Here is a 9,009-nt window from a genome sequence, read left to right on the forward strand (position 1 = left end):
TTTATATTTTCTCCGTACTTAACTTGTTTTCCCATAATTCTTTCCATATACATGTGATTTTAGCTCTGTTCTATATGATCCCCCATCATAGTTTAACAAAGACCTCTTATTTTTGCCTGGTTAAAATTGTAGACTCGTTAAAAACTAGGATCAAGTTGATGCTGCTTCTTCTGCCCTTCTTACCATTCATGTTCTCTGATTATATTACAGTGTTGGGATTGTAAAATATCAGATTTTTAAAAGTGCTTCCATGTTCATTGAATGCAAATTGTCTTTTATTACTAGGAACACCTTCTAACAGTACCACAAAATGGTTCACAAACATTCTTTTGAACATTTTCATTGACAGGAAACTCATTCAATCTTGAGGTGGTCAGTTCCATCTTTGGGTACTTACAATGGTTAGCAAAGCCCTTCTTTTCCTTATTTTAACCAAAGTTCATCTCCCCAAGGCTTCCTTTAACTAGTCCTAGTTTTATCAGATGAGGCCACAGAGAAAAGTCTAATTCCTCTTTCACAGGTTTGAAAATACTATAATTGTAGTATTATAACACTCTGGTACTGATACAGAGTCATTAATAATGATAGCTAATTCTTAGATTGTGCTTACTGTATGCCAAGAACTGTTCTAAATGTTTTACATATATTAACACATTGTAATACTCACAAAAACCCTATGTAGTAGATTCCTTTATTATCCTCATTTTACGCAGAGGAAATTGACACATAGAGAGAGTCAACAAATTGCAAAAGGTCATGCAATTAGTGATGGTGGAGACAAGATTCAAACTCAGGCTCTCTGGCTGAGGCCACTGGACTATATATATGGAACTTGATTTATATTATGTTACGTTATGTTATGTTGCATTACAATATGTATATTACATTGTGTTATATTATCATGCATTCTAAATGGATTAAGAAGTTATATGTAAAGTATCAAGTCATTAAAGAACTTAGGAAAACATAGGTAAATGTATATTTCTGATCTCCCTCCACCAGTATGGTTCTCAGAATGCAGGCTAGATCCTAAGGGGGAAGATTAGAATACTTATTTCTGGATAAACGACTTAAAGGTACAGTACGAATACATGGGCATCTGCCACACTGAAGTCCACCAGTCAACAGCAACTGTATTTGCTCAAAACGTCCAAATGCATTTTCACTGTCTCACTCTTAAATATGTAGACAGCCAAGGGACAACAGACATTTGAGAAAATTCTCCAAAGGAAAGATAGAGACCTTAATAAATAAACAAGAAAAAACTAAGAAGAAACAGAAATAATTTAAGGAGCAAAATTTATCATTAATAATCATTAATCTCAGAAAAATAAGATGAAATATTAAATCCATAAAATAGGACAGGATAATATTAAAAAAGAAACATCCCCCAAATAAGAAAATGGTCTTAGAAAATAAAAATATGATTCCAAGAATTTTTTTAAATATCATTACAAACTGAGCAATAAGAATCAGTATATAGCGCAGAAAGTGAAACTTAAAGATCAGAAACATAGTAGACAAAAAAATAAGCAAATTAAAGAATTAATTTAAGATATCCAAATTATAATGAGTTGCAGAGAGAGAGAGGAAGGGAGGAGGATGGAAGGAAGAAAGGAAAGAAGCAAAGAAGGTAGGAAGGAAGGGAAAAGAGGGAGGAAGGGGAGGAAGAGAGAAAAGAAGGAAGAAAGAAGAGACAGAGAAGACATATTTTTAAATGATTCCTAGAATACAATAATGATTCCTAGAACTGAAGGAGAAGAGATTATAATTTGTAAGGTTCTGCCATTTCCCTATCACATTAAATGATATACGCACCATACAAAGGCATATCATGAAATTTCAGAACTCCAGGAATGAAGAGAAAGGTCTGAAAGTTTACAGAGAGTTTAGAACAATAGGTCACATTCAAAGAATCTGGAGTTATAGTCCATCAAACTTCAACGGCATTATTGGAAGCTAATTTGATAATGAAACAATGTCTTAGAAATGAGAGAAAATGATATTCAACTTAGAATTTTATGTCAAGAAAAAAGTATCAATCAACAGTGTGTGGAAAATATATTTTCAGATAAGCAGTGCCTACAAATTTATCTTCTTTGCACTTTTAAAAATAAAGCTATGGAAAATTTGCTACATCAAAATAAGAGAGGAAGCCAAGAAAGAGAAAAAGATGGGATCCAGCAAACAAAGGATCCAACACAGGACGTTTCCAGCATGATCACACTTTGTATGTCAATCAGTGTGATCTCCTTAAATATAAATCAGGTCACATTTCTCCCATGATTATCACACTGTGATGTCTTCCCATCACACTTACAAGATAAAAATTCTTTTTCTTTTGGCCTATTTCTCCAACTTCAGCTTGTAATACTCGCCTTCTGTCTGTCAATGCTGCAGGCACATTGACCTTTCATTAGCTCCTTGAGTATATCCAATGGCTTCCAGCACTAGGTTTTGCGATCTATTTTCTATTCCCTGGAATGCTTTTCCCTCTGATCGCCACATAGCTGGATCCTTTTTTTTAATACAACTTCAGTAGCAAATACCATGTCCTTCAACTTCCTGTCTGTTTATTTACAATTGTACTGCCATCACTCTTTATTGCCTTTACACTGCTACACTTTTCTTCACAATACTCTACATTATTTTATTTAATAATTCATTGTTTTTCTTTGCTTCTATAATGTAAGCTCCCTGAGGGTAGGAGCTCTGCCTGTTTTATTTCTTTGTAAACTTCCATCGCCCAATAAGTCCCTGGCACATGGAAGATGCTCCTTAAAATATCTGTGGCATGAAGCAAATTTACCAAGATGTTAATAATGTTGTTTTGAAGCACGAAGTTATGGATGACGTTTCAAAATACCTTTTAATACATTTTAGTATTTTCTAAAATTTCTGTAATCATTTAACACTTCCATAATTTAAAAAGTAACAATATTCTAATGTTCTAGACTAGAAAAAATTCAGTGGAAATTGTCCTCAGAAATAACGTCTATTGGGTTGTGACAGTTTATGCCCGCCTAAATGTTATGGAAGTTAAACATCCTTCTAAAATGACACTTCCATGAGGATTTGCGATGGTAATCTGGTCCCTTCCACTCTCTACTGGATTTCCAGTAACGTGATTTTAGGAATATAAAAACACAGCAGGAGAATCTGCATCTGAGTTGGAAACTGCTCTGTCCCCTCCCCAGCTTTCCACATTTCAGCGTTTGGCATCATCCTATTACTCAAGCCCTCAAATCCAGTCTTGGGCCCTCCCTCTCTCTCACTCCCCATCCTTTTGGCCCAGTGTTAAGCATATAGTTCCTGGCACAGGGTAAGGCCTCAGTAAAGGTTATGTCACAGAAGTGCTTAAGACATAGCTTTTGATTAATCTCCTTTTCTCCACTTTTTTCCAGGAAAAAAAGCAACTAATCAAATTTCCAAAACATAAATTATCAGCAAATGAATTGTATATGCACAAGTATGTGAAAGGTAATATGTAAAGCTAATTTAAACATTTTTAATTGAGATGTAATTGACATATAACATTGTGTAGGTTTAAGGTGTGCAATGCGTTGGTTTGATACATTTATATGTTGCAATACAATTACACAGTAATGTTAGCTAACACCACTATCAAGTCACATGATTTCATTTTTGTGGTGAGAACAATTAAGACCTCTTATCAACTTTGAGATTTACAATACAGTATTGTTAACTATAATTGCCAGGCTGTGCATTAGATCTCCAGAACTTATTTATCTAGTAGTTGCACGTTTATACCCTTAAACAACATCTCCCCAATTCCCCTACTCCCCAGCTCCTGGTAATTACAATTTTACTCTGTTTTCACAAGTTTGGCTCTTTTAGATTCCACATATAAGAGAGATCATACAGTATTTGTCTTTCTCTGTCTGACATGTCATTTAGCATAATGCCCTCAAGGTCCATCCACGTTGCCACAGATGGCAAGATTTTCTTCTTTCTCATGGCAGAATAATATTACAGTGTGTGTGTATGACATCTTCTTTATCCATTCATCCGTTGACAGACACTTAGGTTGTTCTCATATCTTGGCTGCATGTAATGCTGCAATGGACATGGCTGTGCAGATGTCTCTTTGAGATACTGAGGAAAAGTTATTTTAATATGTGCTTTACAATCCCTTACCCTCATCTCCATTAAAGCAGCATAGCTGCTCTATAAGTCAGTGCTACAACCTGATGGACCCCTTTCTTCCTGATGGCCAGGGACTCTTATGTATAAGTAACAGAAAGTGTCATAACCATGGACAGCACAAAGAGCAGCTCCTTTGCTCTTTTCCTATCAGACTGGTCCACTAAGAGACAGTGCACAAGAAACTAAGACTTTCTCATCTAAAACAACACCGGGATATAATATATTTTGATATCTAGATATATCAGATAGATATAGAGAAAGACAAAACAATGGAAATAAAGTGACTTTCCCCTCTGGCCATAGATAGAGAGAAGAGGGCAAACTCTGTGTTCAGTGAATCCAGTGAGGAGGCAGCCAAGGTAGGACCTGGCCCAGTTCAGAGCCTGATTTTCTGAAGCCTATCCTTAGTGGGAGAAGGCTGTAGAAACTTGCTGTCCAATAGAACTCTCTGCAATGAGAATAATGTTCTGTATCTATGCTACACAGTATGGTAACCCCTAGTCACACATGGCTATTGACAGCTTGAAATGTGTCTTGCATGACTGAGGAACTGAATTTTTAATTTTATTTCAATCTAGTGTCAGGAATACAAAACAAAAGCAAAACTAAGAAAATAACCTCTCTACTCGCAAGGTGTGAGTAGGGAGGCTTCTCCTCATAAGTCTGAATGTACTCTGGGAATGATCTGGGTGACTGAGGAAGGCAGGCCCTTAAGAGAGGCAATGATGGCACTGAGGAAAGGTCCCCAGACAAGGAGTCCCTGCTCAGTCCTGCCAGTCCCAAAACTGCATGAGCTGAGCGATCTCTTTCTTCTTTGGACCCTGTTTCCTCTCATGCTAAATGAGTGGGGTTGAATTATTTTTTAATGGTGAATTCAGAAGAGATCAAACGCAATCACTATCATAAGAGAAGCATAGCAATCCATTCTTTGGGGAAGGGTGAAAAACCAATGCAGTAGAGAAAACAGTCTGGGAGTAGCTAGAAAAAAGACTGCAGCAGAAACACTCATGTGAAATCCAGCGATGTTGCAAACAATGGTCATTACAGTTATAGCAGCCACTCTTTGAAAGCTTATTGTGGGTTAAATTTTGTTCTAGGGGTTAGATATGCTTTGATCTGATTTAATCCTCACAACATCTCTAAGAGCTGAAGTATTATCATTGTCTCCATTTTACCGCAAAGAAAGCTGAGGCTCAGATACATCAGGTTACTTGCCCAAGGCCATATAGTCAAGAAGTGGGGAAACTGAGATTTGGTCACATGATTGTTTTTCTACTATGATATTGCTGTAACTAATAGCTGCTATTTACAATGCTTACAACAGACCAGGTAATACAGTAGTGTATTTCTATATATTACCTTATTTACAACAGCCCTGACAACAGTTTTCTAGAAACTAACCCAAGCACTCCCCAACTCCATGCTTTGAGTGCCCCTGACCTGTAGAATGGACTCTTGCTCAGATTGCTTTGGAGTGGGGAACACAGTCCTTAGAAGGGTCTACATCTTTTGGATTGGGGGCCTTTCTCTGCACTTTCCAAACTTTCCATTTTTCACTTTAACCTCACTCAATTCCACTTATTTGAATTCACCCTTCAGTCTCATCTTGACAAAAGCCTTGACTTGCAGTGATTCAGAGCACTTCACACTGCATAAAAAAGCAATTTTTAAAATGTCATAAAATATTCTCCTGGGGCAATGATTTTTAATATTAAACATCATCTGAGATTCTGCATAGCAGAGAAAAAGTGGACAGATGGTACAGCCATCACTTAACTGAAGCAAAATGACTATGTCTACAATTTATACGGCATTGCAAGCCCCAACTGAGAGAGAATGAGAGTACCACCTCCACATTAATTTGCTTCCTAATACCTGATATGAAACAGAAGACCAGGTAAAGCAATAGGACACATCAACCTGATTTTCCTCAAATTTCTCTGGGAGAGCACCCACTTAGTCCTGATTCCAAAGAAGAAACATCAAGGCAAAGCTAGAACTCTCAGCAAACTGTGGCAAAGGTGGTGAGATTTTTACAGCAGAAAGTGGCATCCTTCTTTCTGAAAGTCAAATTGAATAATAAATCTTAAGCTGTGGTGGCAAAGGGCAGACTGAGACTGAATATTCTGAATACTCTGTATGTAATGCTCATCCTTTTGATTTCACTTAATTTGGGGACAGGTAAATTTGAAATATTATGATAATTTATTCTCTCTCTCTCCTCCCCTCTCAATGTAGAATTAGAGTGCTACCCAGAGATAGGCCATATTTTCCTTACCCACCAACATCACTAACAAATGTCCCCTGGCTGGAAGCTCATTCTCAACCAGTGCTCCCAATCTATGAGTAAAGCACAAACAACTGACAAACTTCCCTAATAAAAAGTTGACATTAAATTTGCCATAGTCTTTACAACTATTCTTCGGCATGTTTCCATGTGTACACTGTACTGAGGAGTTTCACTTTTAAATTCACACTATTTTCACTCCACAGTGGTTTACATTTGTCAACTTCCTGCTTACATCCCAGATATTTATTGAGCATCTATCATGTGCAAAGTACAGCCTTAGTGGATTTGAGGGATATCAAGAGGAAAAGCCTCAGAGTCTTCTCTAAAAAGTATAGAGTCTATGAAAATGCTGAGATCCATCATTATGATTGTCTCTGAGAGGATAAACAGCCTCTTTTATGTCCAGCCACCACCACTGCACACATAGCCACCAATATTTCAAATTCTGTCTAGATTTGGATGGGAAGTGGAGGTGAGGACTTCCAACATAACTGCACATCAGAGAACTGTAGCAAAAGAACATGCCTAACTAGAGAAAAAATTGGATCATCTCCCCACTGTCGCCTAGAGACAAGATCTTCATATGAGCTCTAGTGATGCTGTGGGGTTTGTTCCAAAGGGAATATTTTTGTAACTTTAGTAATCAAAGATATTATAATTGTACTTTTTAGATTAATTTGAACCATAAAATAGTTACGGAAAATGACTTTCTGAGAATTTTCATAAAATCCTTTTTTGGGGAAACACCCTTCATAATTATCATTCTAATGAATGGAGGGAAACACATACAAGTAATTCTATGTCACATGGTCTGTGTTCACACATACCTGAAAAGTTTGGGTGAGTTAGGGTATTCATTCAGCAAAACTAGCTGAACAAAAAGCAAAGTGCTGGGAACAGTATTATGAGTAAATGTGTATTGCACAGGGAAAAGTGGAGAAATAATGATAAATTAAACACAAGGTAAGCTTAGATTTTGGTATTACAACCTACCCACCACTGAGAAATATCTTCATTGTGAAATTATATTATGATTTCTGAAAATATACCAGCTAAACCAACACACCACACATTTCTCACCAATACCATTCTCCCAGAAGTTCTTTCCCTTGGAAACTGTAATATTTGGAATTTCTGAGTACAATTTAGAGCTGTGTTACTTCTTTTGGTCAAATGCACAAGTCTATAAGATCAAAGAGCAGAGGATTAATATTCTAAATATAGAGAGAGATTATCAAAATCAATAAAGACCCAAGTAGATAAGCAAGGGAAATTAAACAATTTCACAAAAACAAACAAATACCAAACAAATATATCATGACCCAAAGAATCAGCAAGATACATTAAAACAAAGATGAGATACAAGTTATGATCTATTGATTTAAATGCTAATCCCCAGTACTGGTAAGAGCTTTGAGAAGGGTAAGGGGCAGAGAAGCCAGTACTCTTTTACATTACTTTTGGAAAGCAATTTGGAAATAAATATGAAGAATCACAAAGCTCTTCATTGCTTTTGATCCGGTAATTCTATTTCTGGAAATCTATCCTAAGGAATTAAAAAAATATGCACATAAAGATCATGTAAAACATCTCAGAATTATAAAATCCTAAATGTTGGATCTCATCAAGATGGTAGTGTAATCAGTCTCTTAACTCATCTCCTCCCACAAACACAACCAGGTTACAACTATTTTTGGAAAAATTACCCTGGATTGAAAACTGAAAACTGGATAAAAAGAATCCCCACAACAAGGGAGAGTCCTGACTAAAGCAGAAGAGGCAGAAATTCCTGCTGGAGAGAAAAAAAGCCACTTTCAGGAGCAGCAGAATTTCTTAGCTGGACAGGCAGGAGCCACGCTAAGGTATGCAGCCCTCCCTGGAGGAGTGAGGTCTGGAGCAGGTGCTGATACTGCTATAAGCATCCTTCAGACTCAGCACAACTGAGACGAGGGTCTTACTATCTGGCTTCGCTTGCTATTAACTGTAGTGTGGATACCCGCAGAAAAGCTATCAGCCAAAAGCTGAAAAGACCCAGGTCTTAAAGGGCCCACGCACAAACTCACCTGTCTCAGCAACCTAAAATCTCCAGAGAGAAGGCTGACAGTCCTTTGGTGAAAAGATACTCACCTGGCAGGGTCTGGGGGCATCTCAGTGAGAGGAGGGATCTCTCTGAAGACTGAGACATTGGTGGGGGCCATTGTTCTGACCTGGTCCAAGCATGCTGACACAGAGCCCGGCGGATGCCATTGATGTTCTTCCCTTGGCCTGTTAGCCCAGTGGTCTGCCACACCCACTACAGCACAGATTTACTCCAGTTCAGCCAGGGCAGGCAGCCTGCCCTAGGGACTGGCCCCACCCAACAGCAAGCCTGCTACTTGCTGCAGCAAGACTACTGTCCAAGAGTTCCCTTAGACCATTCTTATTCTGCCTAATTCTTTTTCCTTTTCTTTTGCTTGTAGCAAGACTACTACAGCAAGTCAGGCTACTTGTCAGCCTGCATTGACTGGGTGCCTTGATTCTCTACAGGCAGGTGAGTGTGTCCACCTCTGTAG

General features: G+C 37.8%; 1 pseudogene; it reads right to left on the reverse strand.

Moving 5' to 3' along the window:
* Positions 1-8,655, reverse strand: part of LOC103566447 (heat shock-related 70 kDa protein 2-like) — a 48,897-nt pseudogene extending 40,242 nt beyond the window's left edge.
* Between the last annotated feature and the right edge of the window lie 354 nt (positions 8,656-9,009).

The sequence above is a fragment of the Equus przewalskii genome, chromosome X (assembly GCF_037783145.1).
Source record: "Equus przewalskii isolate Varuska chromosome X, EquPr2, whole genome shotgun sequence".
Taxonomy (NCBI): domain Eukaryota; kingdom Metazoa; phylum Chordata; class Mammalia; order Perissodactyla; family Equidae; genus Equus; species Equus przewalskii.